Source organism: Pelodiscus sinensis, chromosome 4, assembly GCF_052426305.1.
Source record: "Pelodiscus sinensis isolate ZL-2025 chromosome 4, ASM5242630v1, whole genome shotgun sequence".
NCBI classification, from domain to species: Eukaryota; Metazoa; Chordata; order Testudines; family Trionychidae; genus Pelodiscus; species Pelodiscus sinensis.
The window spans coordinates 91256336-91279095 of NC_143055.1; the positions used below are offsets into that span (position 1 = coordinate 91256336).

Consider the following 22760-nt stretch of genomic DNA (forward strand, 5'->3'; position numbering starts at 1 on the left):
ATAAAAGGATTCAAACCATGACTGTAATTATGATATTTTAACAGTATGGAAAACTAACCTAATTAAGTGTCTGTTAAAGTGGCATTTGACCCTAAAAACTTTTATTTTAGTAGTTCTTTATACAATACTAATGAGCTATTTGTTCAGTCTTTTTAAAACAGTTTTGTTCTATTACTCATTTAAAACTAACAATTTTTGTCAGATTTGATCAGCCAGCTAAAATTAGGAAAGTTCACGTAAATAAAATTTGTCAAGTCTGCTTTCATTCACATGGTCATTTAAAACTCTCACCATGGGAGCCTGAGGTACAATTTGCCCAACAGTCACTTACTTTCATTTAATCAGTGATTAAAAAACCAACAGGCCTGAGGTTAATTTTATTTTACAAGTCAGCTTTCATTTGATCAGTCAATTAAAAATAGTAATTGGGGTTATGTTTTAAAGTCAGACTAAATTCCCTCATTCCTCTTTAAAAAAAAACAGTGAAAAGCCAAAAACACAATTTGTTAAAGAAGTTCTGCTATAAGTCAGTTCAAATCAGAAAGTCTACAGTAAATTTGTCAAGCCATCAGTTATTTCATACCAGAAACAGAAGTGGTCAGACAACTTAGAATACAGCATTTACTTGAAGACTTCTGTTCTTTTTCCAGGAGGGCTTTGATATTTTACAAGTGTGTTCATTATGTGAAATTATTTGCTGAACAGCTGACAAAAATAGTTCACCTTGTCAATTGGTCACTACCTATGCATTTTGATTATTGATTTGTGTTTTTCTATTGGTAATTTCCTATTCCTGTTGTATAATTAGTAACATAAGTCACATGGTGTTATTCTCCTCCTCTTGAATGAATGACTCAGATACCTACAAAGATAAGTGGTAAGATGACCATGCAAAGACTTCAGGACTGAATATTCAACTATTGATGGGAATTTCTGGGTACACACATCTCTTTTGAGTATTTGGGAAACTTGTTTTCTGAAAACACACATGTATTTTCAAATAAAATTTGCAATAATGTCAGAAAATTCACATTTTTGTCAAAATAAAATTCCAAGATTTTCCTTTGCAACATTTGCCCTACTCTATTCACTATTCAGAAACAATGAGGTAAACACTGAATGATACATTATACCATGAAATCCATGGGAATACATATGGAATAAGCTATTGATCACTGTGAATAGGGTTCTGCAAAATATCCATATGAATTTAGAGACAATTTCTATTGACCTCTCAAGTGCAGCACATAATGCACTGGCCATCCATTCTGCTGCCCAGCTCCTTCTCACAGATCAGATGGGTATATTTACTCAAGTATTCACTGCAGTAACTTTACCTCATCAAAAAATCAAAGGCCTTCGTCTATAACTCAAAAGCTCTACCGGTGTAACTGAACAAAAATTAGAATTTTCAAACTGCAGCAAATTCCAATATTTTGACATTTGATTTCATCTCAGATTGGAACGACTACTCGAAATCATGAATTTTCCTTTTGAAAATGGAAAAACAATTTCTTTTGACAGTTTCAATTGAAATGAAATAGTTCAAACAATACTCTCTGAAACAAAAGGATTCAATTTGTTGAACTGACCTAAAATGTTTCATTTCAAGTCACTTCAACATTCAGTTACATTTTCTTAGGGTGCCAAATTCCTTCAGAAGAGCTATAGTTTGGGAGCCTGAGACCTCATCATGCTCTAGGGATCAGGCTCTGTGACTGAACTGTATCTGCCATGACATAGTCCAGAGGGGAGATCATGATGGGAGATGTAGTCTGGCCAATAAGCCTGGAGACCATGGAAGCCCATGCTATAACTCCAGTGAGGCCATGTGGCACAATAGGAAAATGCAATTTAATGTTGAATCCAACTGAAATAAAATGTTTCATTATTGGTTTTCCTGACCAAAAAAAAAGTTAAAATTAGAATCACTGACATTTTTCTAGATAAAATATTTTGATTGGACAAACACCGTTATAATAAAATAATAATAATTCCAGTAGAAAATACCAGACCCGCTCTACTCCTCATAAGTACAGTTATACTACATGCCTACACTAGGACTTTTGATTAATTTGATAGATGCAAGCATTGTAGAATTGGAGAGCTTATACTTCTAGGAAACTACTCTTTCCAACCTCATCCTAGCTTTCTCTGACTCTTGGGAGAAGAATGTTAGAGTTCATCTTAATAGCAAGCCTCCTGCTTTATCAACACAGACGGAGTCTGAAATGTTACCTCTTTCAAACTTCTTAACTGAGCAACAAGCTCTCAACCCCTTTCTTCCTTCAAATGATTTGACCAATTGAAATTACAACAGCTCTCTTTCCTTTGGGCAGCAATAGGCTACTGCTTTTAACATACTTACTTTGATGATTTCCAGCTTATTTGATTATATCAAAGTCAGTCCCTAATTATTTGTTTCTCTGGGATAGAGAACTTTTTCATTTTTGCCCTGCTGGGTCAGAGGTTCCCTGCTCCCCCCTGCCTACATAATAAGATCCCATGGTTCTCTGCCCCCTAGACCTATGGCAAAGATCTCCATGATGTTTCTATTCCATTATCTTGGGGCCATAGTCATTACCAGTTGTGGACAGTGGTTTTTTTAGGGGCACTGACATCCTCCTTTCTCTTCCCCCACAAGTAAGTCATTAGCCCGGCTTACTAACCACTTGACTTGGCTTATCTAGTTTGCAAATAGGATTTGATTTCCCTCTGTCACCGCAGATTTACACCAGTGTAGGCCCTCAGACCTCTGTAGAGTTACTCCTGATTTGCAGACATGTTGCTCATCACAGTACACCTTCGCTGCTGGAGCACACATGCGGGAACCATTGATTTGTGCCATTGACCACATTACTAAAATAAATAATGCACGTTAGCCAAGCAATAGCTGTGCTTGTAAAGCAGCTGCATTTCAAGTAACAAAAGCAAAGTGTTACAAATACTGTACAAGAATTACAGCCACTAATTTCATTCCTCATTCTTATTCCTCTAAAGTTTTATCAAAAGGTAAGAGAAAACCAGTCTCACAATGCAGCCTGTCTCAGGGGTATATTGGACAGCAGATCTTTTTGGCTGGTTGTTGTTAGAAGTCCTTGACGTTCACAGGTTTCAGATCACATTAGCTCACATTGGAGTGATGGGGAAGAAAAAGCTGTAGTTTTGCCCAGGTGTTTACACTTTGATGATCCCCATAAACACCCCAGGTTCTGGCTGCCACTGGTTATTTGTCAGAACTGGAAGTCATTTGGTGTTTTTTTGGGTAGGATAATCTTTATGTCGGCACATGGATGCTTTTGTTTAGTGACATTTCCCCTATAGGTTTATAATTGGCCTTTAAGTAGTAGAATTGTGAACTCTCTACCTCAAAGAATGAAAACTTGGGCTCATGGGCAGCATGTAATGGGGGCTGGGGAAGCTAAACCTCCACAAACCTCTGCTAAATCTTCCTACCAAAGCTCCAGAACCAAGCTATAGAGAGGTACAGCGCTCCTCCCAGTTGCTGGGGTGGTTCAGGAAGGCAAGTGGGCCAGAGCTGCTTGGGCAAGCAGGCTAGTGGGTGAGCCACTGCTCAGGGCTGCTAGAGCAGATGGGTGGGCCAGCTGGGGCTGCTCATGTAGGTCAGGGCAGGCCAGCTGTCAGGGCTGGTACAGAGGGCCAGTATGTAGGGGACTTCAGTCAAGTGGCTGGGGGTCATGATGGCTGGAGTGTGCAGGCCTGTGGGCCTCCTCCAGAAGATGAGAGGGACTGTAGGGTGGGGAGGAAGAGTGAAGGCAGAACCTCAGGCAACAGGATTATCCTCATAGGATGAGTGGTTCATATTCTTCCCAGGCTTGAAATGAATTTTGAAGTGCCAAAAGCCGGCATAGAGCCAGCATGATAGGAGCCAGCATCAAGTGCCAAGTGAGAATAAGTGACTGTTGCTGAAACCCATCTGAGAGGTGGCTTTGGAGCATGAGCAGCACCAGCACATCTTGGAGTCAAACACCCAGGTGCTGTTTGAATCATCCTCACTTCATCCCCTAAGAAACAGCTTGCTGCAGAGCCTGGAGCAGACACAAAGGATAGAAGCTAGCCCTCATCCTGGCTGGGACTGGCTCCTCTTCTTCCCCGGTTCCCACCATGTGGAGTCAGAAATGACATCTGGAAATGCACACAAAGGAAGTGCTTTGAAGTGAATTTTTATTTTAGGAGGCCCAGTTTTTTGCTAGAGCCTTGCTATGTCTTAAAACCAATAATCTTATATTGTCATGCCTTTAAGCCCACTGCTCTGTAGCCACGCAGTGGTATAACAAGCCGCTTGGAATCAGAGGAGGTGGAAATGTTTTCCCCTTTACAAATCTAGTTAAATTCAGTTAAAGGTAGCTCACAAAGTCCAAACTGTCAAATCATTTGTGCCAAGTTCAACTGCGGCTTAAAGTTTTGTCCAGAAATGAGGAAGAATGGAAGCTATGGATTTCCATCTCCCCTATGGAGTTCTGTATTTTTGCACACAGCCATAACAGCCTGCTGATTCTCTCATGAATTCTGGCCCGATCCTGAGTGCTGATAGCTTCAAACTTCTCCTGAAGCAGGAACTCCAAATAAGTAGTCACATTTTGGGAAAGGGCAAGTTTTCCAGGGATAACCTCAACAGCTAACTCTACTTAGAATAAAATACTTGCATGAAACTAAGGTTTCCCAGCAGCATCTCATTCTGGCCAATGGGCACAAGAACTATTACATCTTCCAAAACGTGGAAGGACTGAAACGATGGGAAAAGCTTTTGTAGCACAGCCACCCTCCAATGCCGCCCCCTCCCCTGCATACACACACCTCCCACCCAACCCCAGTAGTTCTGCAATTTTTTAGAAAACAAACACAGCTTTGAATTTTTAACTTACCATTGTCTCTGCACTTTTCTCTGGAGCAAACCAGGCTGTGTCCAGGGAGTTTGTGGCCTGAAGCATCCCTTTCACAACATATTACATTTCCAAGCTGAATTTGAACAGTTTATCTCCTTGAAATTCCACAAGGATGTTTTCTGTGCCCCCACACTGAGCTATTTGAAACAATAACCTTCTGGGTCTCATCCTGCTCCAGGCTTCTCAGCATCTACTGGCTGCAGAACCGTGGCAGCTCCCCAAGAGGCCTGCACCAATGTGCCTTCATGAACCATTCCAAGAGGAAGCATTTCCATAAGGAACTTATGGTTGAAGTTTTGGAGAGGGCTAACAAGCAGGTCCAGGGTCAAAGACAAAGGAAAGGCATGTCGTGAATTGAGATCCAAGGCTAAGGTTTGCTACACAGCATGAGGACAGGGTTTCAGCATGAGAGTGATCACTTGCTTTGTAGTTCTTAGAACAGGAATGGCAGCTAAGGGAGGAAGACAGAGCTCAGGAGAGAAAAAAGAGTTTGAATGACTCACTTCACTTATGGCTCCTCCTGTTTGATCCACACTATGGTCTGAGTCCCCAATGTGGCACCCTTTGCTGCAGTCCAGAAACAAATTGGAAAACACCATGGCTCTGTGGCCTATGCAATTGGCCTCCATGAGCAGCTGGGTAGAGACCTTCATATTCATCCCTGCCTGTGTGAAGAACTCCACCTCTGTGCCTCAGTGCCAAGTATGTGGCACACACAGAAAGACGGGAATGGAGCACAGGGAACAAGGAGACAGACAATGGTAGAGTGCACCTGGTTTCAGTGTTCGTATTTGCTCATGCACTTTGGGGGGAATGTCCATTTTCTGTACGGTTCCAGTGTTTTGATGTGGTAGCAGCAGCTGGCCTGTCGGGCAAAAGATTAACATCCTTTTTAATACAGGTTTGTATATAAAGCTTTTTATTTTATCAAGAAAGTTTATTGTTATAACCACAAAATACCATACACTTGTGAATTTGAAACAATAAAGGCAAACATATCATCAGGTGCAATTAGGAACCAGTATGTAAACACACTGTACAGGCATCCACTCTGAATTTCATCCTACCCGTGAACATGGACTCCCAAATAGTGAAAAACCCTATATCATTAGAAAAACCTAAAAAAATCTCCGAATAGTCTAGCAGCACCTTAAAACATGTAGATGTTATCGTGCACTTTCGTGGGTACAACTCACTTCATCTGAAGAAAGCTCATAATATCATCTACATGTCTTGTTAGTCTTTAAGGTACTGCTAGTCTATGCACGTTTTTTTTTTTTTTTTAGGTTTTTCCAGTTACAGACTAACCTCTGAACTGACTGTCTTTTACCTTTCCCCATGCAACCCACAGTGATATTCAAAAATCCACCTCTGTGGTCCACAAGGGTCTGCACCTTCTCCAGATGCCCTTTTCCCTAATTAGTCCTTTCATCCTCCAAGGAGCAAGCAAACCTTCTCCTGCTAGCATCTCTCATGCAAGGATAAAACAAAATTTATGCTGATTTTCAGTCTATTCACTGAAAATACATTTTGAAAGTCTTTATCAAGGTATCAGTCACCAGTAAAAGTGAAAACCAGGCATTTCTTCAGACGGGGGGTAAGAAATGCCTCTGTCAGGATGTAAATCAAGCATTGCAAGTTAACACAATTGGAGCCCATTTCTATACAAACTCAGATGTTAACAAAGTGACTGTGAAGCCAACGGGGAAGAAGCACACAAGAGGACTCTCAGCCACATTCCAGTTAAATCCTGGCTAGCTAAATAGCCTCTGCAATTTCAATTCTATATGTGATGTTTCATTTCTTGTCCTGCCCTGCTAGATAGAGCTCTTGTGTGTGGCTGTGTTTCATTCCAGAGAAGGCTGCATTTCACTGCTGGGTGTGCATGAGTGGTAGGTGAAACTGCTGCTTGGGGAGGCAAGTATCCCCACCTGTGGCCCTGCCCCTTCTCTTCCCAGGCTCCACCCTCTCCTCACAGTCTCGCCCTTCTCTCCCCCCCCCCCCCCCCTTCACTCCTACCCAAATGTAGAAAATGACATTTAAAAACAGTCATTTTCCATTACATGCCAGGTTGTGAAGACTGGACATGCAGAAGGTACCTAATTAAAGCACTGAATATAGGAATAAAAATGTCAGTCACAGGGTTTTTTTTAATATGCCTGAAGTTGGTCAGAGATTTATTTGCAAAAGCTTTGTAGTAAGGTCAAGTCAGTTGTCCTACTGAATACAACATTAAATATTATGGAACACATGATGTAGCCCTTCTCTGTTTTATATTTTCTTCATCCGTATTTCTAATCTGATTTTATATTTTAACTATACTTTTAAGCCTTCATAAAAGTAAGGAGTCCAGATTACCACATTGTGGCTGGGCTGCACTTCTACAGTATGTCTACACACTAAAGTTATTTCAAAATAACAGCCCTTATTTCTCAATAACTTTATTAGCATCTACACAGCCAAACCGATATAGAACTAAATTCAAAATAGCAGAGTGCTTATTTCAAATTTGGTAAACCTCATTCTACAAGGAATAACGCCAAATTCAAAATAGCTATTTTGAATTAAGTGCTGTTTAGACACTTAGGGTATGTCTACACTACCCCGCTAGTTCGAACTAGGAGGGTAATGTAGGCATACCGCACTTGCAAATGAAGCCCGGGATTTGAATTTCCCGGGCTTCATTTGCATAAGGGGGGAGCCGCCATTTTTAAAACCCCGCTGGTTCGAACCCCGTGCAGCGCGGCTACACGGGGCTCGAACTAGGTAGTTCGAACTAAGATTCCTATTCCGAACTACCGGTACACCTCGTTCCACTGCACGGGGTTCGAACCAGCGGGGTTTTAAAAATGGCGGCTCCCCGCTTATGCAAATGAAGCCCGGGAAATTCAAATCCCAGGCTTCATTTGCAAGTGCGGTATGCCTACATTACCCTGCTAGTTCGAACTAGCGGGGTAGTGTAGACATACCCTTATTTCGAAATAGGGGGCCTCCAGCCTTCCCAGGGTGCCCTGGTGGCCACTCCAGCCTCAGCCAAGAACACTTCTCTCCCTTCCCCCGTCCCTGGAGCCCTTAAAGAGGTAGACTCTGGCCACAGTGCTTGTGCCAGCTCCAAGCCTGCCAGCCCAGAGCCAGCAGTCACTACCCCTGACCCAGTAGCTCCAAAACATGAGCCAGCAAGCCACTGGCTCCAGATTCCAACCCAGGGATCATAATGGCAGCAGCAGGAGGTAGCGATTCTACCACCAGAGTGCCAGCTTTTCCCTGAGCTCGTTCGCCAACAAACTCCTCTCAGTACCATCTTCCTGATACCTGCGCGTGTGCGCGCACACACACACACACACACACACACACACACACACACACACACACTTCCCCAGCACCTCTTCACTCCCAGTCCTTGACCAGCCTGCCCTTTCTGAAGGAAATCCTTATTAACTAGCCTCAGCATGTCCTTAATGGGCTGCAGGTGTTCTGATTAGCCTGTTGCTTCCCCACAAGCTCTTAATTGGCTTCAGGCTTTTCCTGATTGCACTGCAGCAGCCCCTCCCTGCTTGCTCAGGAAATAAAAAACCCTTCAGCCATAATTTCTACCTTCCATCAGATTGTGGTAGCCACCTGGTCAGGGTCTGTCACAACATTTAAACTTGCAGAAATAAACACATGATTTTAAATTAAGTCAGAGTGGTTCAGTGTGTTCATAACAAAGTTAATTGCTTTTAGAAAAAGGGGACACATTTATTTTGTGTGATTTTTGTAACAAAAACATGTTTATGCAATTGCATCATAGGTTTATATTAAAAATATGTTTCCAAAGATTTTAGGCATAACAAAGGATTTTATATCTTAGTAAGGTAATGATTTTGGTGGAAGGATCCCTTAAAACTAGTTCATCAAATAGGGAAACTCATTTGTCCAACTAATTGGAAGACTGTTGTCCCTTTAAAGGCTCTCTTCACCAGGGTTTGTGTGTGTGGAAAGGACAGTAAGGCTGGATAGAAGCAAGTTTTGGTACTGTAGAAATAAAAATTAAAGTGTGTATTTTAGAGAAGAGTGGACTTTTGAATAATTTATTTAAAAACCTATACATCTGAAGACCCAAGTATTTAAGGTTACAGCTGAACACTCAGATTGTGTATCTAAATAGCTGTGCAAGGATTTTAGAGATGTGATTTTATAATCCTCAGCAACAAACTAATGAAATATTTAAAGCAATTCTTAAACTAAGGTCCTGTAGACATAGTAATGTGCAATGGTTTTTGTCAGTAAATTCAGGGTTCGCACATGTCTGTTAAATGGTTTCATTACCACTTAATGGCTCGTTCACAGGTTCAATGTTATACTAATAGGGCTGGTAAGTTAAGAGGCTTTTCACTTTTAAGTTAACAAACCCACTTCAGAGGAAGAGTCACCAGTCTGCAATCAGCAACAGCCTCCAGAGGGAGCCTTCAGGAATGGAAGAGGGGAGTAGTTGAGCACTAAGACCCAGGGAAGGCATTGCCTCTTATACCCTCCACCCAAGGGTGCTGGAGTAATACCTGGACATAGATTGTAAACCAGATTAAGATTTTAAAATCTTGTGGGGCTTTTCATCATTACTTGACGCACCACACGAGTTTGTTGTTGCTTTGCTGAACAAACAGGTGGGCATAAGCCCTAGACTAAAAATCTGAGCAGTGCTCTGTAACCATAAAATTAGTATATATTTATTAATTAATTATTATCAGGGAGTGATGTGGGGCTATGTCTAGACTACAAGGGTTTTCAAGGATACCAGAGGGAACACGTCTTCTCTTCCGCTTTTTTTTGCAGAAGAGCAGGTGAGCTCTTTTGGAAGCCCTGTCTTCCTCCTCCCATGAGTAAGAAGGGCTCTTCCAAAAAAGGTTGGTTTTTTTTCTGAAATTGGGCCCAGTGTAGATGGGCCAAATTTTGGAAAAGCCTCTTCCGAAAAAACTGTTGGAAAAAGGTACACAAATTGAAGAACGCAATTTGCGTACCTTTTTCGGATCAAGTTCCATAGTATAGCCTGCGTGATAGAAGATGACAACTTATTTTTTACCTCACAGTCTCCCAGTATGAATAGTTATGGAAGATTTACATTTGTGCTTGACTGGTCTTTATTTTTCCTGGGTTTAAATCATCAGCTCAGCGTTCTTTTTAATACAGTTTCTCCTAGATGAATAAAAATATTTCATCATAAATATTTCAGAGATTATTATATAAGGCGTCACCTTTCCACAGCAAATCAAATTCTTCGCCTGGAGCAAAAAGCAAATGTATTATTGGGATTTTAATAATTGTTCAATGAAGTTGTTTCTAAACTTTTTACTAAGGGGATCTACCAACTTCATTTGTTGGGTTTTGGGTGTTTTGTGTTTTTTTGTTTTTGTTTGGGTTTTATTTTTCAACACTCTTTTACACATATGTACCTTTTACCACATCACTAGTCCCAACGCAATTTGGAAGGAAGGTCACAGGGCAGCCAGGAGAAACCTGAGCAGAGCCTTTGTACCAGGTCCCAAAACCCATAGCTGAGGTCCATGGCCATCCTAAAGAACAGCCCTCCCCAGGAACTCCTGTCTGCACCAGGACAGAAAGGCTATGTCTACACTGGCATGATTTTCCGAAAATGCTTCTAATGGAAAACTTTTCCGTTAAAAGCATTTTCGGAAAAGCACGTCTAGATTGGCAGGATGCTTTTCCGCAAAAGCACTTTTTGCGGAAAAGCATCCGTGGCCAATCTAGACACGGTTTTCCGCAAAAAAGCCCCAATCGCCATTTTTGCGATCGGGGCTTTTTTTGCAGAAAACACTACTGTGCTGTTTACACTGGCCCTTTTGCGCAAAAGTATTTCGGAAAAAGACTTTTGCCCAAACGGGAGCAACATACATGAGATCGTCAGTGCTTTTCCGGAAATTTAAGCGGCCAGTGTAGACAGATGGCAAGTTTTTCCGCAAAATCGAATGATTTTGCGGAAAAACTTGCCAGTCTAGACACAGCCAAAAAGTATGTGTTTGCCTACACTAGAGCACAGTGATAGGTTAATCAGCTTGGATGTGGCTACCCATCTAGAACTGTTGGCCAGATTCTGATACCCATTATGTTGAGTAACACCATACTTTACAAAAACTCCCCTTTCCTTTCAATATGCCTACCCAAAGCCATGATTCAGAACTTAAGCATAGTCTGGCAAGCTTACAGTTTGGTAAGTGTGTACATACTTTATTGAACTGTAGCTTAATGTGATACTAAGCATGAGAAAAGACTTCAGAATTTGTCTTGGAAATATTTTAACTATTATATTACATCATGGAGAGAAAAAACCCACTACTACATCATATTTTAGCTAAATGTTTTGAGAGGAATTTTGGCCTGCTACTTAGGGCATTAGTTTAGGGCTTACGAGAACTGGGTTTAATTCCCTGATCTGCCACAAACATTCTGTGTGACTAGGGGAAAGTTAGGAAACTCAAAAACTTTGAGGATCTGGAACTTAGCTTCTTTGTGCATTAGTTCCTCATCTTTAAAATGGGCACATCTTTACCTTATGAAGATATTGTGATGAGGATAAATACATAAAATATTGTGAGTCATTCAGATTCTGTGATAATGGGTGCCATCATTGGATATCTGATAATTTGCAATAGCTGAAACTATTACAATAATATAATACACAATCCTTGTCAGGCTTGATATCTAGGCTATGAAATAATCATCCATTAATATATTCTTAAATGTTGTCATTATATATAGATATCACCTTCTTACATGAGGATATAAAATAGAAAAAAATTATGTATGGCAATTTTCAAAGATAGTCACTGAAGATAGTAGCTTGAGTAAATATCAAGTTGTACCATATATAATACATCTCTCTCTCTATCTGCCTTCAGAGAGTATGTCAGTGAGTCCATCCATTTGTCTGTCTGTGAGTCTGTTTGTTCGGGAATGCCTCTTAAACTGTAAGAGGTAGAACCACCAAATGTGGTATGCACCTTCCTCTTATCCTAACTTATAGCAAGATCAGGGTTTGTTTGTGCCAGGAAAACAGGAATGGGACTGTTTTCCATAACATGGAAAGGGAGGTGGCCAATTGAAGGAGAGTGATACTGCAGAGTGACCACTGTGGGGCAACGAGTGTGAGGAGCAGCTATACAGACGTGGGGGCAGCTTCACCACCAGAACAGTGACCAGCTGGAGACAGGGTTCCATATGACTGGCCACCAGAATGAGTATGTACCCCCCTCCCATCCCAAACAGTGCCAGACTGGAGTGCAGGGTGCCCCTCCACCTCCAGAGCTATGTCTAGACTATGGGGAGGATTCGAAAGAGGATATGCAAATTCCCTGGGAATTTGCATATCCTCTTTCGAATCCTGCCCGTAGTCTAGATGAGCCCCACCTCCACCATCGTGGCTCCCCTGGGACCACCCAGGAGAGGCTCCCCCAAAGAGAGGTCAGAACCAGGAACTGTGTCCCTGCCTCCCACCAAAGGAGATGTCCTCCTGGAGGAATGGCCAGAAACAGTCCTGAGATTCTGAGCCCTGCCATCGAATCTTGTGTCCTCAGCCCCCATCCCTTTCCTTGCTCCAGCACCTTTCACCCTTGCCCTGTACCTCCCAGCACCCTGTTCTCACTCCTGACCTCCTGCTCTGACTCCAGCACTCCCCATCCCCTGCCCTCAGCCCTCCTCACACCCAAACCCCTGTCCTAACTGCTGCACCCTCACCCCCTTCACTGAGCCCTCTAGTGAGCCCTGTTCCCTCAACCACCTACCCCTGCCCTCAGTCCTTCACCCTCCATCCTCTGCCCTGAGCCCCCCAACCCTCTTAGCTCCCTCCCCCACTCCTGTACTCCCAACCCCTTTTTTCTAGCAAAAGACAGAAAATTTGCAAATATTGTATACCATCAAGCTCTATTGTTTGAATCACTTTCCTTCTTTTATTAATACAAATGTCTTTTTCCTTCATTTTTGAAAAATACAATCATTTAAATAAAGCATGTGTATTTTCCAAACAAACCCAAAACCAATTTAAACTTCACTTAAAGACCAGAGTGGCACTGGGTACATCTGCTAGTAATAATACAAACTAGGGAAAAATAGAGATGGGAGAAACTATTATTTGGTTTAGAAGTTATTGACGATATTTACTAAGACAAAAATGATTTTGAAATAATAGTAGTGAACTCTTTCTGGCCTCCAAATTTCCCTTACAAAAAAATTGATACTTATTTGTAAATAGTATTTTCATTGAAGATATGATGCATCTAGCATATCTTCACAATATAAACAGGCACTGGGAAAAACAAAGAAAGATATAGCCACTACAATAACATACAGGTTGTGACAGACCTCCATAGGCAGTCCAAAAATATCATTCTATAAGTTACAAATGACTAAGGTCATAGGCATTTTTAATAAAAGTCATGTACAGGTCACGGGCAGTAAATAAAAGTTCAAAACCCGTGATCTGTTCATGACTTTTATTATATACCCTTTATCAACTCTTCCATGCTCTCAGGCATGGGGCAGCCCAGGGCTACTATGGGCAATCTGAGAAGTGGCAGCTCTGGGGTACTCTGGGGAAGGCAATGGTAGCACATGTCTTGGACCTCCTACTGGTGCTTGGGGGGCAATTGATGGCTCACAGTCTGGAACCCCTGTTGCTGCTGAGGTGGGTGGAGTGTGTTTCTGGTGGCCAAAAACTGTCTTTGCAGTGGCCAGTGTGGCTAGCCTAAGCAGCTTCCAGGCACTGCAAAAATCATGGAGGTCCCAGAAAGTCACAGAATCTGTGGCCTCCATGACAGACTTGCAGCCTTAAATATGACTAAACCATCTGGTTTGAAACTGTTAGCATGTTGTCCACCTACAGTACACATACACAAGGTGGCTCTATATATGTACAGACAAAAAAAAATAGTGCACCAATTACTGCCATAGTCAGGCTTTTTCTGAGCCACCGTCTTCCAGGTGGCAAGTATTTATATGAAGGAAACATTATTTTTCCTGAGAAATATGATTGGTTACAAATTTACTATTTCTTGAAAATATTGTGGGTCTCATTCTCCACTGTCTTGTTCCCCCTAGAGTAGCAATTAACAACTATGCCAAGTGGGGGTAAAATGCCTCCTAAGTTAGTGCCAAAGTCTTATTTGACAACCTATGAAGCACTCAGGTGTAAGTAACAATAGAAGATATAAGGAAGGAACTGGTCCCTGTCCTTCATCGAGTCCCATCAGATGTGCTGTGAATCTTAAAATGCCTAAACCTCAACCAAATGTTGGTTCTACCTCAATTCAGTGCTCCCTCTAAGATTTTCCATCCATGAGCTGAGTGAGTTTTGTCTTGTGCACCAATATTGAGGTCATGCATACTTGTTTGGATGTGTGCCACCATTGCACCCACCAGTTACTAATAAATATCACACACACACACACACACACACACACACAGAGGAATACAAAGAGCAGACTAAAAAAATAATAGCCCTGATTTCCAATATCTTGTTCTATCCACTAAACTGTACTCTCTCCATTTCTCCGTGAAACAATGTCTCTTAAGGAATGCATTTTTGAATGGTATAATAAAAGGCCATGCTTTCTATGCAATTTAAAGATTGCATTTAGCTCTCTTGAGTAACAAACAGGCTTGATACTATTCTGATTTTAAAACTTCGCTGTTTGTAAAAATGTAAGTTTTATTAAAAATGATCACCAGCAAAGCTTGTCTCTGATCTAAATCTGAACATGGGATTTCTTTCATTTAACATCAGTAATATTCATGAAGGGAAGTTCCCTACAAGCCCCTGGCACAGCGGGTCAGTGCCCACCTCTCCCAGCCCATGGGCTTTCCCACATACCCAGTTAACCCCGCTCCTGAGCCGGGCGCTGTAGGGTGGTGCCTTCCCAGCCCTGGGAGTGCAGCCTGCCCTGCTGCAGCTGGCAGAGCACCTTCCCTGGAATTGGAACTGGCCAGGGCCACTGCTGCCCCACACGCAACTCTGGCTCTGGCCCCAGCTGGGGCCACTGCCGCCTGACATATGGCTCACCCTTTGCCCACAGCAGCCCCAGGCGCTGGAGCAGCCCTGCTGCACCATGCAACCCCGTCGACTGGGCTGCATGGCTACCCACAGAGCAGGAACAAGGGACAGCCTCACCATGGCCCGGCTGTTGCATGGCGTTGTGCCGAGCCAGAACCCACCACTCACCTTCCAGCAGGAAAGCGAGAGGTGATCTCTGCCGCACAGCCCTGCAAATGAGGTGCACAGCTATGCAGGCATGCACCTTAGAGGGAACAATACCTTGATAGACATCTACACTGTTTTCGCTGCACATAGAGAGATGCTCTGCTTCCACAACTCTCCGTGGCGGAACCACCCCTCCACACCCGAACTGCTTCACTACCATATGATATAGGGGCCTTAATTTCCATGTCTGCACTAACGAGCGACACCCACACAAAGTATGATGGCATATGCAATTCATTTAGCAATCACACAGAGTTTCTTTCTCTGCTTCTTGACCTTCAAACTCTCCCACTTAAAGTTGTTGCTTTTGGCAGAGACAAAAGCTCCCACCCACAAAAGGGGGAGAGGGTCAGTGATGAAATGGAAATCAGGCATCTGCCCAAAGTTTAGACGACAGGAAGTATAACATTTCCAAGTTATTTTTTCCCATCAGAACTAAGGGGAAAGGCCGTCATAGGCTCCGAAAATGTGAGATGTTAGAATAGCATGACCTTTGGTAATAAAATATACTAGAAATTAATAGCACTTATAAACTCCCTTCCTCAAATATTCTCAAGGCACTTTACAAAGATGGGGAAAAAAGGATCACTCCTTTGTACAAATGAGGTTATTTAGACACAGAGAGAGGAAGTGATATTCACAAGTTCCCATAGCAAGGTGTCCCCTTCTATTCTATTGCTTTTTTCCTCTTTCTCCCATTGGTCTTCCTATCCATCTGTTGGGCCTTGTCACTTCCTGAGCCTGGTATTGTCATTTGGTTTGCTCATATGGACAATGCCTAGCATTATGGGGCCCAGATCCATGATTGGGGCTAATAGTTGCTACTGCAATATCAAGAATAATAATGAATAATAATAAAAGACATCAGTTCATTCAAACAGGGGATATAGAGAGAGAGATTATGAAGACTGAAAAAGCTTTATAATGTTAACGATGACTTCATTATCTTTGCAGTAAATTTCGAATGCAACATTTACCCCAGGAAAATCTGCGTCTGTACACATTTAGACGTAATATAGTTCAAAATCTCTGTATCCTTCCATCTTCGCTTTTTCATTGAATCTGCCTCCAAGAGATAAAGGGACTCGTGCTATAATTCTTATGCATGCAAACAGGCCCTTCCAGTTCAATAGGACTTCTTCCGTGACTAACACTTGGAGAATCTGGTTAATACCAAACATAGATAGGTGGAGGGATATTTTCAGGGACACAAATGAGCTTTCATTGTTATAGGCAAAGTGGTTTTGCATATAGTAGGATAAAAATATTCAGCATGTGAGGTGAATGTACTTGATTTTCTCTTACAGCAGTTTGCGTGTTTTGCTAACAAGCCCTGAAGGGTACTGCTGCACTAGCTGCACAGTTTGAGCTTTCTCTGTGTTCATCCTGTAACGCTAGTAATGGAGAAGTTGGTTTTGTTTATTTTGGCTTTTCTTCTTCACCAACACACCAGGGCACCACAGCGGAGTCTCTTCTCTAATTTTACACTGGCGTGGGGGCAGAGCAGTCGCTTAGCACAAAAATAAATAAATAAATAACCTGCCAGCCAATGGAGCAGTGACAACAACAAAAGAACAACTTCAGAGGGGAGTGGGCCAGGAATTTCTTTGAGCCTGGAACTGCCTGAAGTTAATTGCTCACATAAGAAGAATAAACTGGTGGTGCTATAATTGAATTTTTATGGAAATAAACAGGTGGCAGATTTACTGTGGCTGTGGGGATAGCAGGGGGTGAAACTCTGCAGCCACATTAACCTGTTTAATTTAATAGCCTCTGTACTCCTACCGGGGAAAAATAATGCTGTGTAGCTAGTTCAGTCAGCTGGATGCCAAATATAAATAACTACAATTACCATAAGATTGCCCATGTGCTGTATGGGAAAGGGCTTTGTGCCAACGTCTGCTTAGTTGTCATGTTTATTAATTAAGCTCCAGGAAATTAAAAAAAAAAAACCTAAAGTTTTGGTGTTGCAAGAAAAATAAAGACACCAAGGAGGAGCAAGTGTAAGGCATAAAACACAAAGGGCTAACTGACAGTCCCCTCTGCAGTCCTGCCTGTTCAAGTAGACATTGCCAAAGCCACAGGATGTCTGTTTCCAAACTGCGAAGTGAGCAAAGTTTTGCAGCATGCTACCCCCTGGTGGTGTAGCACTAACAATACATTGGCTTTTAAAACTGACCCGTGTTAGACGGCAATCTCCAATATTTGTGGGCACTGTGCACAAAATAAGCACTGATGTTTCTGAAGCAAGCTATGTTCACCATTCAGCTATTTGTATGAGCAAAGGTGAAATGATTAGATTTAGTTTCTTTACCTTTCACCACTGAGACAAAACAAAACCAGACTGAATCAGATGTAGTACAGTATTTACATCTTACCCAGTTAGAGTGAATTGATGAAATTCAGTTGCATGATTCAAAGACAGTTCTAAGATCGTCCTCTATGACAGTGCAATTTGAGACTATAAAGGCTGCTCAGTTAAGCTCCTATTACACAGGAAATGCCAAAGTTTAGGTTCCAGGCATAACCATAATTCTGTCCACTAGAGCATAGACATGGCAACATAGTCATGATCAGTCCTAATATCATATCAAAGCATTTTTCCTGCAATTTCAGATAAATCTGTGTAACATCTTATCCCATTGTGCACTATTCTGTGTGTGCTCGCCAGTATCCATGAAAGCTCTCCAAACATAAGGATGCCTTTGACTGAGGCAAAACTTCTGAAGGAGCCATGGTTTCATTGGTTGTGCACCTTACACAATATTGCTTTGTTTGAGAAAAGGAGCCAAATCATCAGCTGGAGTCACCTGGCATAGCTCTACTGGTTTTAATGGACCCGCATCAACGGACGAGCTGGCCCAGAACACAGGAGCATTTAATTAAAATATATGTTGTACTTGCATATATTTACAATGGGGCACAGAAAAGAACTTTAATTTTGGCACTACCTGACTTTGAAGAGGTAGACTCGCAACCCTAATGTTCTCTTAATAAAAGGAATTTAAATGCAACTCCCTAGCTGTCTTAGAAGAAACTGACAGAAAAAGAAATTCCGTAATCTTGAAATATTTTAGTAAGACCCACCACTGGAACGTGCCTTCTGACTCTTCTCTTGTTTATTAGGCATTGTACAATGTATATCCTGAAACTGGACGAACCCTGCCCTATTCACCCTCTAATCATTATCAAAATATTGCCTTTTACCATATATTATGGGCAACAAATTCTACCTTTCTTCTGAAACACTGCACAATTGTTGTTCAAATGATCAATATATTAATTCTTACTAGACATCCACTAGAGCAATATTTTTCCATGCTTTTTTTTTGTTTGTTTGTTTGCATTTTTTCTCTTGATCCCCACTATTGAATCGAGATCCAGGCTATGTCCAGACTGCAGGCTTCTTTTGGAAGAAGTTTTTCCAGAAGAGATCTTCCAAAAAAACTCATTCTGAAAGAGTGCATCCACAGGAGGATCCAGACTAATTGGACGCTATCTCGCATAGAAGGCCACCCAGAACCACTTCAGGCAGGGCTTTAGGTCTCCAGGTGCTTCCTAGTGCTGGTGCCAGAGCCTAGCAGAGACACATCCATAAAGGGACCCCCTGAACAGCTGTTTCTCTGATTCTGCTGCGTGCTTGCCTACTTCTTCAAGGGACAGCAAAGCTCTTGCAGTGCCTGCTGTGGTTCCTCAGCTTCTTCAGAAGCCACAGCTTTTTCCTTTATGCCATGGAGCTGGAGCTTTATGCCAGCTGCCTTCCTGGTCCTGACCAAGCTCAACCCCAAGGTCATTCTTGGGGACCTCTTCCTGGGTGTGGGAGCAATACCCCTGATACTGCAATTCTCAGGCTACATCTACACTACCAGTGTTTTGCGCAAAACCAGCCATTTTTGTGCAAAAACCCGCAAAGTGTCCATACCTCAAGCACGTTTTTGCACACAAAAAAATACAGTAAATCAACAGCTTAGAGGGATTTTGCTAGTAGAGATGTTATGCTTAAACAAAGCACATGAGATCTTTTATAGGGGAAAAGGCAGTACGCCTCATTTATTGAGAATACAACAGTAGCATATGTTTTTCAGTCACTCGCACACACAACCACCAGACAATGGTGTCACAGTCCCACCAGACAATGTTATAGTTACCAGTCCAGAGTCTGTAGCAATCTAGTGGCCAGCTAGATCGACCACAGAGGGAGAGCAGGGCCTTTTGTTGGTCATGATCCGATGCTCTTCTGGAGTTGATGGCAAGACGAACCCAAAGTTCCATTGCAAAGCACCCTGCTTTTATAATCCTTTTTCTCTGTTGAAGACTATGGATTTTGCTGTGTCAGTCTATGACCAGTGTGTTATCTTGTTGATGTCAATCATTCCCAAAACATCTCAAAAGGCTCATCTTGTAATCAATCATCCTTTAGTGCCAGCTCCATTTTAGGGCCATCAGTCTGCCAGTCCGATCACTCTTTGACCATGAGTATGCACTGATGGTCCTGCTGATGCTGATAAGTCTGTTTTCACTCACCCTTTGCCCCTCCTTTATTTGGCCATCTGGCTCTGAGCAATAACCTTCACACCTTTATCTCGACATATACATACCACTTTCACACACAAACAATCCTCTACACGGACTTCCAAAAAAAAAAAGCATAATACAACAGTATCCCATATTGGACAAAGCAAAAAGACCTTGTAAATTAAATAGTTAAGACTTCAGCCTTCAACATTCCTCCAATGTCATTAAATAAACATAACATCAAAACTCTGTCTCTTTACTTACTAAACTCACTAAGCTTTAAAAGAAAGGAATATATATCTTACTAAAGGGCTTAGTTTAATAAAATATCAAATGTGATAATGTGTTACCTTACATTGCTACATTATTAATCCTAAAATACGAATATAAAAAGAAAAAAAATTCAATCCCAACAGAGATAGGCCTCTCCCCAACAGGAATAACTTCTTTTTGCACAAGAGTTCTTGCACAAAAAGGTGTGTGTGGATGTTCAACAGGGGTTTCTTGCACAAAAAGAGCCTATCACATTACCAGAAAAAGCCCAGGTGCTCTGACAGCCATTCTGTGAATGGCAATTAGCACTTTCTTGAGCAAGAGTGTCCATGCAGTGTGGATGCTCTCTTGCACAAGCAATGTGCTTTTGAGGGGTGGACGTACTTTTGCACAAGAGTTTTTGCAGAAGATCTCATCTGCAAAAAACCCTGCAGTTTTGACAAAGCCTCAATGGAGCGGTGTTTCTGGAGGCTGGACACCAGTGCTGATTGGTGGGACTGGCTGGTCATGGAGTGGTGGGATGACCAATAGTGGCTCCAAAACTTCTGCATGCAGAAAGCCACCTTTTTGGAGCTGTGTGCCTGGCTCAACCCTGCCCTCCAATGACACTACACCCACCTGTGGCCCACCATCCCCCTGGAGAAGCAAGTCGCCATCACCGTCTGGAAGCTTGCCACCCCAGACAGTTACCAGTCAGTGGGCAAGCAGTTTATCTAGGGGAAGTCCACTGTCGGGGCCCTCCTCATGGAGGTAAGGCACTCTCGGGATGCAGTCCCTGCACGGAGGGGTGGGGGAGTCCTGGAAAAAGGGGATCCTCGGGAAAGCAGGAGTTGGATGGGGTGCAGGGTGGAGTGAGGATGTAGGGGAAGCCCCATCCCCGGGGGGTTGTGCCATCCTGCCCTCACACAGCCCTGCTGCTGTAGGGGGGTGGCCTCATAGGGGGTGGCTCCTGGGGTGTTTGGGGAGGAGATTATGGAAGGGGGGCAGCCACCTTCCAAGGGCTCAGGCACCCCCTCTCTCATTCTCTGTTTTGTGTGTTTGTTGGTCTCCTTCTGTAGGTTGTGAGGGCCATCAACAACATCCTGCTATGCAGGGCCATCCACCTGGGAGACCTGGATCCCATCATTGCTGGATTTGCTGCCCTGGGGTTCCAGAACAGTGGGGGAGCAATTGATGGAACCCACATCCTGATCCATGAACCTCAACATGAGTGGCCCAATACATAATTCACAAGGGCTACTTTTCTATGGTGCTGCAGGCTCTGGTCGACCACTGTGAACAGTTCACGGACATTTTTGTCAGGTGGTCGGGCAGGGCACTTGGGCTGTGTCTAGACTACATGGCTCCATCGACGGAGCTATGTAGATTAGGGTTGTAGGCAAAGGGAAATGAAGTGGCAATTTAAATAATCGCCGCTTCATTTAAATTTACATGGCTGCCGCGCTGAGCCGACAAACAGCTGATCAGCTGTTTGTCCCGTTATTTCTTGTGGGATGAGGTTTACCGGGGCTTCCGACAAAGGGATTTGATGTCGGCAAGGAAGTGTCCAGACTAGCGCGCTGAGCCGACAAACAGCTGATCAGCTGTTTGTCAGCTCAGCGCGGCAGCCATGTCAATTTAAATGAAGCGGCGATTATTTAAATCGCCGCTTTATTTCCCTTTGCCCAATAAACAAATCTATATGGCTCCGTCGACGGAGCCATGTAGTGTAGACGTACCCTTGATGCCCAGATTTTCTGCAACTCAAGTCTCTTCAGAAAACTGGAGGTGGGAATATTCTTCCCCTGCCGGGACTTTGCAGTTGGAGACATGCAGATGCCACTGTGCATCATGGGGGACACAGCTTAACCCCCTCATGCTGTGGCTAATGAAGCCTTATACAGGCCACCTCAACCCCAGCAGGGACCAATTTAATGCCCACCTGAACCAGACCAAGATCCAGGTGAAGTGCCCCTTTAGCCACCTAACCGGGGTGCCTAACTAGGAGGGGGAGGGGAGCTCTAATCTGGAGCAGGAGGGGGGCTTCGAGTGGCATTGGGGACAGCTGGGTGTACCTCCTTGGCTGCGGGGACCTCATCAAACTTGGGGTTGAGTGGATCCTGTGACCACAGTGGCATGGGCAGGAGGCGGGGCTGGAGCTGGGTCAGGGATGGCAGGGGGAAGGGACATGGGCATCGCTTGTGGAGGAAGCAGAGGCATCGCTTGGGGGGCAGAGGAAGGGGGAATGGGCATAGCAGGGAGGGCAGGAGAGTGGTAGGCAGGAGCAGCAACAGAAGCCAGGTGTGCCATTATTTCCCTCATGATGGCAACATGCTATCGCACCGTTGCATGAGCTGGTCCCAGGCGCGGTTTTGCCATTCTGGATCCTCACAGATCTTCTGCATCAGGGTCTGCTGCTTGTCATGCAGGATGCAGACATGCTGCCACATCAGGTCTTCATGGACCCTGGCATGCTTTCGGGTCCCTCTGGCTCTGGCTGCTGGCTCTGGTGGTGTGACTTACCCCTCAGACCTGACTGGTCCAGCTGGGCAGAAAACAGAAGGAGAGGCACTCAGTTGTCCATGCAAACACTGTCCCTGAAGTCGTGCCCTCCTCTGTGAGCAGCGACCACCAGTCCTTGGGCCACAGGAGGGGGATGTCCCGGGAGCAAGGCCATGTGTGGCCTGCACAGCAGGCCCTGCCTCACAAGGTCCCCAAAGTGCACAGGGAACCCTGCTACCCACTTCCCCCGCCCCCCCAGCTCCTGGACAAGCAAGCAAGGGAAGTGTCTAGCCACAGTGGGATCCTCCCAGGGCAGCAGCAGAGCCAGGAGCAGCCTA

At 43.5% G+C, this 22760-nt stretch overlaps 1 long non-coding RNA gene across 1 annotated transcript in view; it reads right to left on the reverse strand.

Annotated features, from left to right (window-relative positions):
* Positions 1 to 19187: 19187 nt before the first annotated feature.
* Positions 19188 to 22760, reverse strand: part of LOC142829587 (uncharacterized) — a 36197-nt gene continuing 32624 nt past the window's right edge. The window contains exon 3 of the long non-coding RNA XR_016349461.1: positions 19188 to 22465. This is a non-coding gene — a long non-coding RNA (uncharacterized LOC142829587). The remainder of the gene's footprint in view (positions 22466 to 22760) is intronic.